Source organism: Ursus maritimus, unplaced genomic scaffold, assembly GCF_017311325.1.
Source record: "Ursus maritimus isolate PB19 unplaced genomic scaffold, ASM1731132v1 scaffold_12, whole genome shotgun sequence".
NCBI lineage: Eukaryota > Metazoa > Chordata > Mammalia > Carnivora > Ursidae > Ursus > Ursus maritimus.
In genome coordinates, this window is record NW_024423564.1 from 12349737 (window position 1) to 12366173 (window position 16437).

The following is a 16437-nucleotide window of genomic DNA, read 5'->3' on the forward strand; positions in this document are numbered from 1 at the left end:
CCAGGGGCACTATTCTCAAACTATCTTTTGATTTGTTTACAGTTTTAAAAATCCTTTGGCAGCTACAGACAACCACTAAATCTGGACAGATTCTGTTTCTAGGAGGAGAGAATGAGACGTGGGTTGGCTACAAGTAGAAAGGAAAGAGCAGGATAAGGAGAAGTAGTTGAAGCAAGTTAGGTACTTGGAGCTGTCAGAACCCTGGAGACAGGAAGTGTGACGGGGCTGCGGGGGTGTGGGGTGGGGAGAGGGGGAGTTAGTGCTTAGTGGGTGCAGTTTCAGTTTTACAAGATAAAAAGAGAGGGGGCGGGACTCTTAACTATAGGGAACACACTGAGGGCTGCTGGAGGGGTGGGGTTGCTGGATGGGGTGACTGGGTGATGGGCATTAAGGAGGACACGTGATATAATGAGCGCTGAGTGTTAGAGGCAACTGAGGATTCACTAAACTCTACCTCAGAAACTAATAATACACCATATGTAAGTTAATTGAATTTAAATTTAAAAAAAAATAAATAAAAGAGAGGGGTGGGGATGAGTGGTGGTGATGGTCGCACAACAGTGTGTGTGCATCTAATTCCCCTGAATCGTACACTTAAAAAATTGGTTAAGATGGTAAAGTTTATGTTAAGTGTATGTTGCTACAATAAAAAAGAAATTGAAGAGGATAAAAAAAAAAGAGAGAGAAGAGGGAGAAAGAGGACGAGGAGCCAGGAGAGGCAACAAAGAAGAGAAAGGAGTTGAAATCGGTGCATAAAACTGTGCCAAGGACCTTGGCTGGGTAATACAGCCGGCTTTAACGACCTATGCTTAAATACAAAGTCTCAGTGGGGGGAAAACTTATGTTCTCCATGTACAGAAATGAAATATTTTGCACACTTTATAAATGGACCAGTAATTGTCCTTTTGGGGGATGGTTAGAGGGTCCCCGGGAGAATTCCAATCATAACAGACTTGTCTCCATCCTGAGACTGGGTATTTTGGTTTGGAGGAAAGGCTGCTGTTGTAAAGCAGAAGTGAGCTCCCGTCTCTGAAAAATGCAAATACAGAGTGACCCTCTCTTCTACGGAGCAGTATGGATAAATAGGGCCACCCACAAATACACCGGCATGGGAGAGTAGGGAGCACATTGCTGGCCGCGGGGACACCTTGCTGGCCTGCTGGTGAGGTGGCCCCATTTCAGCAGATCCCAGTAGCTCCTGTGCCAAGTCTGCTATCAGCTCACCCACCTTTGCCCTTGAACCAGAGCCAAGGTCTCTGGAGGAAGGAGTGTGCTTTCATATCCGGCCTTCCTAGCACGCACTGAGGTCAGGCAGCACTCAGCGCTGAGTGGCTCCCAGGGCTTCCTGGGGCATTGTCACTGGAAAAACTGAATCTCTGGAAAGGACAGTCTCTAAGGGACGGTCAGTCAGGGCCCACAACAATCATCGTCACCTGGGACATCTCGGACAATTTTGATTTTTGGGGAGTAGAAATGAGATTTTCTTAGTTTTTCCTAGGCTTGGATGGACTTCACTTTAGAGCTCCGCATGGTTTCATTTTGGCAAGTAAGGAGAGGTACCATCTTCCATTTTTTAAAAAAATGAGAGAGAGAATGAGCAGGGGGAGAAGCAGAGGGAGAGGGTGGGGGAGAAGCAGGTTCCCCACTGAGCGGGGAGCCTGATAAGGGGCTCAATGTGGGGCTCGATCCCAGGACTCCAAGATCATGACCTGAGCTGAAGGCAGACACTTAACCGACTGGGCCGCCCAGGGCACTCTAGGAGCTATTTTCTATTCAAGTGGCTCTCCAATAAATAGGTGGCCAGAGCCATGGCGTAAGCTCAGCATACCTTGTCAGATGTAAGGTCTGAGATTCTCCTCTACCTTACCGGGTATGAAAGGCATTTGCATATGGAAGCTTTGGAAGTGACATTTCCTCAGCTACTAAATACCGTGAGGTCCTAGAACTGGGTTACTATATCCCCAAAGTTCCTCATTTACACGGAGGATAAAACTTTAGTGCTAAGAAGGATTTGCTCTAATTGTGTTCAAAGGGCTCTAGAATGAGCCAAGCTAATCCATTTCTCTCCCACCGCAAGGCCAAGGGCAGGCTCTCACTGCCTGCAGGGGAGGTAGGAGAGGACCGTTTCAGTTCTCTGCTGATGGTCCGTCCTCACCGTGAGGCCGTTCTGTGCGGTTTGTTAGGGCTGGCCTCAATTTCCCAGTGTCTCCTAGACATGATCTTAATGATTATTTATGCCCCTTGAATTCAAGTTCTCAATCTTCATACAAGTTTCTAACTCCTTTTTAAAAAGACAACTCAGGAGGGTTCTGTGAAAGAGGCGATCTTCTAAAGCTGGTTGACCTTTGCATGACTACACTCTGCAACGGATAGAACTGATTACTCATGAAAATGGGTCTTTAAAGGCAGTGTTTTTTACACTTTCTCCTCCTCACAACCCACATAAAAAAATACATTTTAGACTTTTAATTCCAACCAAGACAGAGTAGGAGGAACCAGATTTGCTTCCCCGGCTGAAACAAGTAATAAGCTGGACAAACGAGTAATGAACAGTGTTTGGACACTCTCAGGCAATCAAGACAGTGTCTCTGAGAGAGGGAAACAAATGACGTTAACCCCACAGTCATCCAGATGACTTCTGGAAGGGTTTCTAGGTTGCAAAGCAGAGAGGAGGAAGCCAGGCAGTGCCTGGTAATTGAGGAAATGGAAATGGGAGTCTGGGGAGCCAAAGTGGCTAGAGTCTGCAGACAGAGAAAGTGCTGGACACCCCCAGAGGGTCTCCCTCTAGTCTAGCCAAGTACTGCTCAGCACATGCACGTGAGAAAATTATCTGCAGCTGGACAGAACCACACAAAGGGAGCGGAGGACAGCACCAGAAGAGTTCATGTTCCTCCCAGCCAGAGTGGAAAACTTTGTAATTGATGGGATTTGGGGTAGAGATCTCATAAAGATACTGCCTCAGTTGTAGAACAAAATTAGTCCTAGACTAAAGGCAGCTCTGGTCTCACCAAACAAAGTTTGAAGCAAGCCTGGAACGAATAAAACTATTTCTGAGTAACTTAACCGTGCTCCAGAACAGAGCTCAAGAATATTTATAGGAATACAAAAATATCTAGTACTAACAAGGTGAAATTCACAAGGCTGTGCATCCAATCAAAAAATTGCCTGTTGTGTAAAGAAGCCAAACTATGACCAATAATTATAACATTTATAGAAATAAAAGGTATGACAGTAGCACAAAGGCCAGGAAGGGGAGAATGGATGTATACCGCTTTATGGTCTTATGCTGTGTGTGAAATGGTATAATATTTGCAGCTAGACTGTATTCTACAAAATAATAGTTATAGCTAATGAGTCAACAAAAGGGGATAAAATGGAATCATTAAAAATATAATTATAGGAACAGGGCAAGGATGTCCCCTCTCACTCTTCCTTTTCAACATTATACTGGAAGTCCTAGCTAATGCAATAAAACAAAAAGAAATAAAAGGTATACAGATTGGGAAGGAGGAAGTAAAACTGTCAAATTTTTTAAGATGACCTGATTTTCTATGTAGAAAATTCCAATGAATCAACAAAAAGCCCCTGGGATTAATTTGCTATTATAGCAAGTTTGCAGGATATAAGGTCAATAGACAAAGGTAAATTGTTTTTTTATATACCAGCAATAAAAAATTGGAATTTGAAATTAAAAGCACAGTATCATTTACATTAGCATTATGACATAAATATGAAATACTTGGGTATAAATCTAATTAAATACATGTGAGAGGAAAACTGCCAAACTCCGATGAAAGAAATCAAAGAAGAACTAAATACATGGAGAAATAGTCCATGTTCACATATAGGAAGACTCAATATTGTCAAGATATTAGTTCTTTCCAGCTAGAGCTATAGATTCAACATAATCACAGTCAAAACCACAGTTTTATTGTATGGATATCAACAAATGAATTCTAAAGTTTATATGGAGAGGAAAAGACCCAGAATAGCCAACACAATATTGATGGAGAAGAACAAAGTTGGAGGACTGACACTACCCAAATTATTGTAAATCTACAGTAATCAAGACAGTGCAGTATTGGCAAAGAGTAGACAAATAGATCAATGGAACAGCACAGAAAGCCCCAAAAGAGACCCACATAGATTCAGTCAACTGATCTTTAACAAAGGAGTAAAGACTGTCCAATGGAGAAAAGATAGTCTTTTCAACAAATGCAGCTGGAACAACTGGACACGCACATGCAAAAGTAAATTTAGACATAGGTTGTATACCCTTCACAAAAATTAACTTAAATAGACCATAGATCTCAATGTAAAGTGCAAAATTATAGAACAACTAGAAGATAACAAACAAGGGAATCTAGAGGACTTTGATTATGGCAATGACTTTTTAGATAGAACATCAAAGGCACAATCCATGAAAGAAATAATTCACATGCTGGACCTCATTAAGTTGAAAATTTTCTTTTCTGCAAAGGTCACTGTCAAAAGAATGAGAAGATAAGCCACAAACTGGGAGAAAATATTTGCAAAAGACATATCTGATAAAGGACTGTTATTCAAAATATACAAGGAACTTTTAAAATGCAATGGTAGGAAAATGAAAAACCAAATTTAAAAAATGGGCAAAAGACCCCAATGTTCATAGCAGCATTGTCCACAATAGCTAAATCGTGGAAGGAGCCGAGATGCCCTTCAACAGATGACTGGATTAAGAAGTTGTGGTCCATATATACAATGGAATATTACTCAGCTATCAGAAAAAACGAATTCTCAACATTTGCTGCAACATGGACGGCACTGGAGGAGATAATGCTAAGTGAAATAAGTCAAGCAGAGAAAGACAAATATCATATGATTTCTCTCATCTATGGAACATAAGAACTAGGAAGATCGGTAGGGGAAGAAAGGGATAAAGAAAGGGGGGTAATCAGAAGGGGGAATGAAGCATGAGAGACTATGGACTATGAGAAACAAACTGAGGGCCTCAGAGGGGAGGGGGGTGGGGGAATGGGATAGACCGGTGATGGGTAGTAAGGAGGGCACATATTGCATGGTGCACTGGGTGTTATATGCAACTAATGAATCATCGAACTTTATATCGGGGATGTACTGTATGGTGACTAACATAATATAATAAAAAATCATTTAAAAAAATAAATAAATAATGGGCAAAAGACTTGAAGAAGACGCCTCACCAAAGAAAATATGCAAATTTTCACATAAGCATATGAAAAGATGCTCCGCCTCATGTCATCAGGGAAATGCAAATTAAAACAACAATGAGATACTACTACAGACCTAGTGGAATGGCCAAAATCCCAAACAGTGACAGCACCAAATGTTGGCAAGGATACAGAGCAACAGGGGCTCTCATGCATTGCTGGTGGGAATGCAAAATGGTATAGTTACTTTGGAAGACACTTGGTAGTTCCTGACGAAACCAAATATAATCTTACCATATGATCCAGGAATCACACTCATTGGTAGTTACCCAAGTGAGTTAAAAACAACAACAACAACAATAACAACTCATATCTATACAAAAACGTGCCCATGAATTTTTATAGCAGCTTTTATCATAATTGCCAAAACTTGGAAGCAACCAAGATGACTTACAGCAGCTGAACGGATAATGAAGTGTGGCACATCCAGACTGTGGAATGTTATTCAGCACTAAAGATAAATGAACTATAAAGCCATGAAAAGACATGGAGGAACCTAAAATGTATATTACTAAGTGAAAAAAGCCAATCTGAAAAGGCTTCATACTATATTGTTCCAACGATATGACATTCTGGAAAGGGCAAAACTGAAAAAACAAAACAAAACAAAGAAACCCCCTCGGTTGCCAGAAGTCAAGGGGGAGGTGGGATTAATAGGTAGAGCATAGAGAATTTTTAGGACAGCGAAACTATGCTGTGTGATACTATAATGGTAGATACATGTCCGTACACATTTGTCAAAACCCATAGAAGGTGCAATACCAGGAGTGAACCGTAATGTAAAGTACGGACTTTGGTGATCATGATGTGTTAATAAAGGTTCTTTGATTATAACAAGTGTACCACTCTGTGCAGGTTGTTGATAGTGGTGGAGGCTGTGTATATGGGGCAGAAGATATATGGAAACATTCTGTGCTTGCTGCTCAATTTTGCTGTGAACTTAAAATTGCTCTAAGAAATAAAATGTGTTTAAAAAAAATTCTAACAGGGACACCTGGGTGGCACAGCGGTTAAGCGTCTGCCTTCGGCTCAGGGCGTGATCCTGGCGTTATGGGATCAAGCCCCACATCAGGCTCCTCCGCTGTGAGCCTGCTTCTTCCTCTCCCGCTCCCCCTGCTTGTGTTCCCTCTCTCGCTGGCTGTCTCTATCTCTGTCAAATAAATAAATAAAATCTTTTAAGAAAAAAATCTAACAAATACTCAAACCAAAAGAAGTCATAAAAAGAGGAAAAAGGAAACCCAAAACGAATGGAACAAATAAAGACTAAATAGCAAGAAAGTAGATTTCAATCCAACTATATTGGTAATTACATTAAGTGCTAATTAAAAGGCAGAGATGGTCAGATTATATAAAAAAGCAAGAATCAACTATATGTTGTTTCCAAAGAAATCCACTTTAAATATAAACACATAAATAGGTTAAAAATAACAGGATGGAAAATAATACATCATGGTACAACTAATCAAAAGAAAGCTGGAGAGGCTCTATTAATATCAAAGTCGATTTCAGAGCAAAGAATATTATTAAGGATAAAAAGGGTTATTTCATAGTGACAAAAGGGTCAATTCATCAAGAGGACACAGTAACTCTAAACATTTAGTGTTTAATAGAGTGTAATAACAGAGCTTCAGAACAAATGAAACAAAAACTGATAGAACTATAAGAGGAAACAGACAAACCTACAATTATAGTTGGAATTTTAACACCCCTCACTCAATAATTATTAGAACGAGTAGACAGAAGTCAGCAAGTATATGGAAAAACTGAATAACAACCATCAATTAACTGGGCCTGATTGTTATTCATAGAACTATCTAGGCAGCAACAGAATACATATTCTTTTCAAGTACACATAGAACATTTACCAATAAACTGTGAAATAAGTACCAATAAACTCAACAGGATTTAGATCATGCAAATTATTCTCTATGCAAATTGTTCTCTAGCCACATGGAATTAAATTAGAAAGAAATAATATAAAGATATTAGGAGAATTCCCAAATATTTAGAAATTAACACACTTCTAAATAATCCATGAGTCACAGAAGAAAACAAAAGGTGAATTAGAAAGTATTTTGAAATAAATAAGAATAAAAATATAATATCAAAATTTGTGGACACAGCTAAAGCAGTGGTTAGAGGGAAATTTATAGCACTAAACATTTCTACTAGAAAGGTCAAATCAATGGCCTCAGCTTCTATCTTAAGAAAGTAGAAAAAGAAAATTAAACTAAACCCAAAGCTAGCATAAGAGAGAAAATAGTAAAGATAACAGCAGAAATCAATGAAATAAAAAACAGAAAAATGATAGAGAAAATCAATGAAACACATGCTGGCGCATTCCCCTACTGATGGCCGTCTGGATTGTCTCTGGTTTGGGACTACTACATTTAAAAGTGCCATAAGCATTCACATTCAAGTCTTATGTGGGCAAAATGTTTTCTTGGGTAAATACCTGGTTATGGAATGACCAGTATGAGATCCTAAAATCAACAATCTCCAAACAAGTCCGTAGGAAGATGGTGGCAAAAGGCTAAGAATGGATCTCAGTCGCCAGTGCAAGAATTTGAAAGCTTAGGCCTTCTACTTTAAGACTCTATATAATTTGTCACCATATTAACAGAAGAGGAGGACCATTGGTGATAAAGACATAGGAACTGGGGCACCTGGGTGGCTCTGGTGGTGAAGCAGCCAATGATTTCAGCTGAGGTCGTGATCTTGGGGTCGTGGGATGGAGCCCATGTCGGGCTCCACGCTCAGCATGGAGTCTGCTTAAGGCTCTCTCTCCCACTTCTTCTGCTCCTCCCCACCCCCTCTCAAATACGTAAATAAATCTTAAAAAAATAAAAAAAAGACATGCGAACTTACCCAGGAGGGCTTGTCAATATAACGAAGGGACTGTTTTGGGCTCAAGACATGTATTTTTCAAACAGATTTAAAGCAATGTTTTTCAAACTACAGGTATCAACCTCCTAGCGAATTATGAAATCAACGTAGTAGATCGTGATCAGAGTATATTTTCAATTGAATGGAATGAAATGGAATGGGCATATCAGATGACATCGCACATAGCAAGACTCATTTTGTTTCAGGTATAGGTGTGAGTGTATGGTGGGTAGCACTCTAAAATTAATTCCCTTTGTTTTATACCTTTTTTTTTTTAAAGATTTTATTTATTTATTCGACAGTGATAGAGACAGCCAGTGAGAGAGGGAACACAAGCAGGGGGAGTGGGAGAGGAAGAAGCAGGCTCCCAGCGGAGGAGCCTGATGTGGGGCTCAATCCCATGACGCCGGGATCATGCCCTGAGCCGAAGGCAGACGTTTAACTGCTGTGCCACCCAGGCGCCCCTGTTTTATACCTTTTTGAAGTATATAATTAACCTGCAGTAAACTTCACACGTTTAAAGTGTGCGATTTGATGAATTTTCACGTATGTATACAGGTGTGAAACTATCACCACAATCAAGATAACAGATCCAGGGTGCCTGGCTGGCTCAGTCAGTAGAGAATCTCGGGGTCATGAGTTCGAGCCCCATGTTGGGCATAGGTATTACTTAAAGTAAATAAATAAATCCCCCCCAAAACATATTCTGTTTAAAAAAAAGATGACATAGCCCTGCCGCCCCAATTTTCCTCATACTTCTTTGTAATCCCTTCCCTCCCACCGTCTTCCTACGGACTCGTTTGGAGATTGTTGATTTTAGGATCTCATACTGAAAATTCTTCCGTGATGACTCTAGTCAGAAGGAACACTATGGGGGGCTCCCAGGGGACAGTGAGATGGCAGCCACTGACCAGACAGTTACTACTACGGTTGCCGAGGCTTCTGGATCTCACTAGCGTGGCTAGCAGCTGCTGCTAGCTATCACTTCCCTCATAAAGGAAAGCAAGCAGGCTCTGGAACTGAACCTCTTCTTTGCGATGACTTATTTAGCTCCCTGAAGAATTTGCTTTTAGTTGTTGTTGTTTTGCCTATGCATGAAGGAGGCCATATGGAAAGTGGTTCCTGTTTCCTAAGTGGTGTCATTTGCAAAGTCAGTGCATTTTACGTCCATAAAGATTTAAATAAACGAATTTGGAACCAAAAGGAAATGAAACTCAGGCAGAAGTTGGAGTTGTGATTCTGGCCCCTGCATTTTTCTAGACCGTAGCCGAAGACAAGCAACTGACAGAACGGCCTTTTTGTCCCAAGACCTCAGCCTTCCCATGGTTCCAGAAGAACCGACTGGTACGTGGATGCCCAAACCAAGATGCGTGGTCCGCTCAAGGGACACAGGATGGTAAAGGAGAACTTGAATTCCTAGGCTCAGCAGAGTGGCCGGGGCTCAGTTGATTTAGCTCCAAAAATCTAAGATCTGGATTCTGCTCAGAGAAGTAGGAGCCTGAGGCTGTAAGTTCAGAATTCGAACATCCTTGGGGGCGGGGAGTCAGAGAATATTGATGCTGTTGCTTCTGGGCAAATAGATTTCGGTGTCAAGTTCACACCTTCCTTATTTAGAACCAGGAGAGAGCGTGATACCGTGACAAATACTTGGTCTTGGTAGCAGGCAGACGTTGGTTCAGATCGTGTCTCTGCTGCCTGCCAGCCTTGTGACCTTGAGAAAATCGTTTAACCTGTCTGAACTTCAGATTTCTCGTTTAGAGCATGAGTGCTCAACCAGGAGGGATTTCGCTCCCTTCCCCCCACCCCTCCCTGGGAACATCTGGTGGTAACTGGAGACATTTATGATCGTCACGACTTGGGGGTGAGTGGTGCTCCTGGCATTTAGTGGGACAGGCCAAGGATGCTTCTAAAAATTCTACAATACACAGATAGTGCCCCCACAGCACAGAATTATCTGGTCCAACATGTCAATAGAGCCGAGGTTGAGAAATCTTCGCTTAGAGGTAATGTATGCAAAATGGCTCTACCATTTACTACCTGTATAACCTTGGGCAAGTCACTTAACCACAGTCTATAAAATGGGGGTAATAATGATACCTGCCTCACGGAGGACAGGTCTGCCCAGCATAGCAACTGCTCGCCCAATATTTGCTGTTGTTCCGAGGGGAATAAATATGGAGCCAGTGCCGACAGGAGCCCTGATTGAATAAGAAACTGAATTTTTGGATAGGAAGTATGAAGGGGAGCGCAAACCAGACATAAATGGGTAATTGACACAGCAGTAGAAAGTTCATCAAGCCGCTAAGCACCCACTGCTGCTGGGCAGGGTGCCAGATGTTTATAAATACCACCTCATTGAATCCCCTTGACAACTCTTTGAAATGGCTTCTATTAACCTATTTTGGCCTTCTTTTACAGACATGGAAACAGGTTCTAAGCAATTAAAATAGCTTGCCCAGACGCTCATAGCCTTCGGGGTAAAGCTGGAGTTTTGAATCTAGGTAGGACTCCAGCCTGTGTTTTTTGTGGGCTGAAATTCAGAAACGCTCAACGGAGGGCCTGTTCCGGGATATAAAACATTCAACCAGTTGGGGTTCTCTCTGTTTAGGAAAGGAAGAAAAATGGAAAGCCCAGCTTCTGTGTCTGGCACTGGCTGGGACAGGTGGCCCAGGGTATGTAGGGACGGGGAAAGGGGTGCGGGACACAAGTGACAGGAGCCGTCCTTGCTTTCCTCCAGGGATAACTGCGGCATCCAGAAAGCCACCTTGCATTGCCATAGCGGGAGGAAGCTGTTCGTGGGGAACATTCTTGGTAACGGCTTAGGTCCGGCGCCTAAGAGAGGCGATGTGAATGGTTAGGTTACTCAGTGTTGGTACTTTCTGCCACGAGGAGATATTTTCTAGAGGATTCCTGGGATGCCTGTCCCCTCACTAAATGTTTCATGAGGCTAGTGCTGTGGGCGTGTGTGTGCAGCGAGAGGAGACCGCAGTAGCCTGGGACTGAGGAGCCAGCAGAACCAGGAGAAGGGTCCTGGGAGAAGCTATGCCCCTTCCTCTAAACAAACAGCTCTGTTTACACGGAGGTGGAAATAGTGCCTAAAAACAGCCGCGAGGCCTGAGTCTACCCCCAGCCCGGCAGGGTGAAGCCATGGCACACACTGAAGCTCCGGGCAGAGGCTGTGACGTAGGCGTTGTTTCGTGGATCTCCGACTTTGCTGGGGGGCCCCTTCACTCCGTCTGGGGCTGGAAGGCATCGCACCTGCTTGCGCCCAGAAAGCCATCGGGGCAGACCTGCCCAGCCACTCTCTGAACTCGGCCCCACTCACCCAGCGGAAGCACGGGCCACAAGGCCTCAGCAGCACACTACGGCCTGTGTGTCCTGCGGGGGGCTGTGTTCTCTCCCCCGGGGCAGAAACGCTCTCCCAAGTTCACTAACCTGGTTGTTTAAATATAGGAGAGGAAACAGATGCTGGCTGGCCGGAAGTCTCTGCGAAGACCGGGTTTTGGCCGTGGCTTGCTCAGGCTGATAAGCACATGGGGTGTGCTCCCAGATGGGCCTCTGCCAATTCGCTTTTCGGGCCTTTCTGAGGTTGCCCTGAGCCACCACCATCAGAACCTGGCTCCTCCCCAAGCCCCTCCTCCTGGCTGACACGGAGGAGGGCTATTTTTAAACTGATCTTTTGACTTCCTTTTGGCCTTCCCCCTTGCTCTCCTCTCTCAGAGGCCCTGAGAGCAGCTTCCCGCCCAGGCCCACTGGAACCCCGGGGATGGTGATGCGTGCAGGGTCCTGGGTGGTGAGGGCCGGCTGTGCAGGGCAGGGACACGCCGGGGCGGGCGGGGGCCCCCCCCCCCCCCCCCCACTGGGCAGGGTGTTTAGTGGGGAGGAGGGGTGCCAGGGCAAGCAGGCAGGACTATCACAGGACTCCTGGCTTCAGGCCCAAGTACTAGGGCAGGGGGCGCACTCAGAGCAGTCACCCAGCAGGAGTCACGTGAAACCTGCCGTTCCAGGACCCTACGTGCCAGGGGCACGTAGATGGGGACAAATGCCCTGAGCCTGGACATCACCCTGCTCACCCCTCTGGGGGCTGACCCTTCCTGGGCTGGGCTGGGCTGTGCTGACCCGAGCAACGCACCTTTGCCGTCTGCGGGGAGCACCCCTCCGGTGCCCCTCGGCTCCCGGAGTTCCGGAGGAGCGCAGCTGGCCAGCTGTGCCGCCAGCATCCTCAGAGTGTGTTGCGGATGAATCATACTGACGGTCCCAGACCCGGCACCCCCGGCACCCCCGCAGTAGAGGAGGGGAGCACTGCTGCTGGCACGGGGACTTCCAGGGGCCGCGTGAGAGACACATCCCGCCACAGAGGCCCCCGAGCTCCGTGGCTGCTGCCCCTGGCTTCCTGCACATCCCAGACCCACAGCCGGGCAGCTCAGGGGCAGCCACGGAGCCCGGCAGCAGTGGCCCTGAGAATGGGCCCACTGCGTGGGGGGCAAGCCGCCGTTCCTCCCAGGGAACCCCTGCCTTCTCTGCTGGGAGTGCTGGGAGAAGGCTGACAGCACCCACTGCTCCCACCAGGCAACACACAGCCCCTGCCCTCTCCCCACTCTGGGGCCCTGCAGCCAGGACCTGAAAACACCTCTCGGCTAGTGACTCCTTCCTTCTTCAAAGAAGCAGGGCTGAGGACAGGCATTTCCTCTCTCAGACACAGGGAACCCAGGCTCAGTCCTCATGGGCGGGGGGGACACATACACACACACACACACACACACACACACTCCTGATTCTGCAGCCCCTGTGAAAACAGGTGGGATGGGAAGAGCCAGGCTACATCCCACGGGCCAGTCTCCACGCGATGCTCGGAAAGGCCTTTCCAGGTTAGAGTCTGGGTCAAGAACTAGGCCTTCACTCTGGAGATTCCCTCTTTAGGGGACGCGCGGACCCGGGGGACATCTCTGTGTCGAATTCAGAATTCTAGACGCTCAACCTCTGTCGGTCGTCTGTGGAGAGTGGCACCCCACCCCCCAGGGTTGCCGGGGGACTGTGTGTATGAGTGTGTGTGTGTGCCCACCCACACTGCACACACACGCAGTGAGTGGTGGTGGTGCCAGGCACAGAGTATTTTTTTTATTTTTTATTTTTTTAAGATGTATTTATTTATTTGAGAGAGAGAGAGTGCACGCGTGTGTGCATGAGAGTGGGGGGAGGGGCAGAGGTAGAGAGAATCTCAAGCAGACTCCCCACTGAGCTTGTGGCCTGACATGGGGCTCGATCTCATGACCCTGAGATCACGACCTGAGCCCAAACCAAGAGCCGGACACTCAACGCACTGAGCCTCCCAGGTGCCCCCCTGTGCCAGATACAAGTTTAGACTTTGCTTCTCACTCACTCTCTCTATTCCTTCTGAGGGCCTTTGCTGTCACCTGTGAAATGGGGAGTTGGGTCCATCGTTTTCTAAGATCCACTTCCACCTGCACATAGAATTCCACGTGTAAAATGGTATCTAGGAAAGGGCACGCCCATGCTCTATTCATTTCGTCACAACACAGCAGCGTTAATCTCCCTCAAGGAAAAGCCAGGAAGAGCCGGGAGGTTGGCAGCAGTCCTCGGGCCTGACCCCAGGGCCCGGCTGCCTGTTTGCCCTGCTCAGATGCGGCTGTACCCTCTGCCCTCCTCCCTGAAGTTCGAGCATCTTCCTCCCACGGCCTCTCCAGCTGCCTCTCCGCGACCCCACCCCAGCCCGTGGCGGCCCTTGCCTCCCTGCAGATGTTTCCAGTTTCTAGATTGCACGGAGTTCACGTTGGTCATTTGTTCCATTCGCTCAGAAACAACAGCCAGCATTATTGGCAGGAAACGGGGAGGGTGCCAAGCGCAGGATAACACAAAAAGCCCTAGTCATGGGCACTGGGTGGGGTGGGGGCTGGGGGAGGGAAGGAGCGCAGGCTGGATTGTCTCGCAGTGACCTAGAGTTCTGTTGTCCCGGCTGAAGTCATGGTCACTGAAGCAAGGTCCAGCCTTCCTCTGGGAAGGGCCAGAGCGGGCCAGTTGACTCATCTTGGACGGACAAGGACAGAATGAGATGCTATCTTGGAGGCTGGGAGCGGCTGCAGGCTGGCTCGCCGGCCTGGCCCTGAGGCTGAACCTCGACCAAGAACAAATTCTATTTCTTTGTTCCTTCGAAATCAGGAAAGATTACAGGGTTCATGAAAGATTAGATGATGTTTGGCGTTTAAGGTCGAGCGCAAATACAAATAAATGTAATGCAAATTAAATTATGGGCCTCCCGTGGCCCCGGATGTTTGCCACGCCGCTGTTTTGGCAGGAGTCAGCTGTGTATTCAGCAACCTTCACGCCGGGCGCAGGAGGGGGCCCCTTCATAGTGGGTGAGTAGTGAGCTGCCAGGCCCTCCAGAATGAATGGCACGCGAGACATGGACACTGTGCTTATTGCCCACGGCAATCTGACTCTTGAGACCCGCCCTGGAAGAGCTTCACCAGCAGGAGGCTGGGGGCCCAAGGGGCTTTTAGAGGCTAGTGAGCGGGCAGGCTGCCCTTCCCCAGCCCCAGCGGAGTCATGGGTGGCACTGTCGATGAGCCCACCAAGCAGGCCTGTGGATGCTTTCCTGGGCAAGCAGGTGCCACCCCCCAATGTAGACAAACCACTCCAAATGGGACCAAGAAGGCACTTCCTGGCAAGCGTGAAGAAGGGAAAGGGAGGTGTTATCGCCTCCTGAAGTCTCCTTTGGATACTTCCCATTTCTGAAGCCAGGAGCACGTCGGGGGCCCCGACGTCTCTCAGTGAGAGACTGAGAGGCAGCACTGGAGAAAACAGGATCTGGGGGGCACGTCTTTAATGAATTCCCAGCAAGCCTGTATCTCACCATTTGGGGAGGGGTGCAAGGTATGGAATGATTTTCCTTTAATTCAGTATGTTTGAGGCACCTCCTGAGTGGATCCCCGGGCCTGGAGCTGGAGGGACACTGGTGATGAAGCATGGAACCCCCCACCCCGTCCCGGGCACTGACACCTTCTGGGCTTCCCTCAGGTATCTTCGTCATCGAGCAAAGGGGCAATGAAGACACGGAGAACAAACAATTTGTCCAACATCTTCCACGTAGAAACAATTTAAAACAAGAAAGACAGGTTTGTTTAGAAGCCCATGGCTGGACCTGAGAATGACTTTTCCCCCTGGAGCCCATGGGTCAGAGCGCAGGGGAAAGGGCCTCCCCCTGCACGAAGAGGCGTCCGGCTGTGGCTGAACCCACTATCACCCATGAGCGAGGACTGACGGACAGGCTGTCAGGGGCCAGGCGCGGCAATGAAAGAAGGAAAGACCAACCGTGGGCGTGGTTTGAGGGGGTCCCCGGCTGTTCAGACAGCTGTGGACCAGGGTGACCAAAGAGCCAGCAAAACAGAGCAGGGAGAGAACCCCTCCAACAGGAGACTCAGAGTATCAGCCCTGAAGAAACACAGGAACTCCCAACCATCTGGACCCCTAACCATTTCTGCAAGGAAAGAAACAGGGCTACTTCTCCAGGTCTGACCTTGAACTAGCTACTCTGGGCATCGGTTTCCTCTGGCACTCCGTCCCTCTCTAAATCCTGTGTCCTGGAACGCCCCCACTCACGGAACACAGTGACGTGGGGCAAGTCACTGGACTTCGTGAGTCCCGTGCCATCGAGTGTCAGACTGAACTGGCCAGCCAGGGTCAGAGGGGGTTCGAGGTCTTGCGGACACCGCAGTGACCAGTAAGGCGTGGATAAACTGGCTCGGTGGAGTGCGAATGAGCGGAGTAAGGCGGCGGACAGTACGTGTGTGAGTGAGTGTGTATATGTGTGTGGGTGGAGGGGGCACGCTTTAGATACGTGACAGAGATGAATGCCGTGGGGTCGCAGGTACAAATCCCGAAACCACGAAATGTGGAGATGTTAGTCTCTCCGAGGGTCCCTTTCCCGAGGCCCTCACTGGTCCCACGCTGTTTCCTATCTGAACTGGTTTGAGATTGAAGTTAGAGGCAAGAAACCATTTTTTCTGAGCAGGAGTTCTCCCCGGGTACCTCCTGATTCCGCGCTGGACGCTGAGAGGTGTGGGCAGCGCTCTTGGGGGGCGAGGAGCGGCCAGGCCCCGAGAACACCACATCGTGCACTCAGAGAGGCTTTATCGCGGGTCCCCTTTGTGCCAGGTACTATTTTAGGCTCTTGGTACTTTGGGGACAAGGGAAGTGGGAGGGAGAGCTAAAGATGAATGAGGCATAATTTCTTATGGAGTTTACTTAAGGATTTACTAGCTCGTGGGAGAAGCAGTCACGTAAATAAATAACTATAAATGGGGTC

General features: G+C 47.1%; 1 long non-coding RNA gene across 5 annotated transcripts in view; it reads right to left on the bottom strand.

Moving 5' to 3' along the window:
- Window positions 1-11749, bottom strand: part of LOC103675042 — a 38938-nt gene extending 27189 nt beyond the window's left edge. For all 5 annotated transcript variants that reach the window (XR_005834065.1, XR_005834062.1, XR_005834063.1 and 2 more), the window contains exon 1: window positions 11550-11749. This is a non-coding gene — a long non-coding RNA (uncharacterized LOC103675042). The remainder of the gene's footprint in view (window positions 1-11549) is intronic.
- Window positions 11750-16437: the final 4688 nt, after the last annotated feature.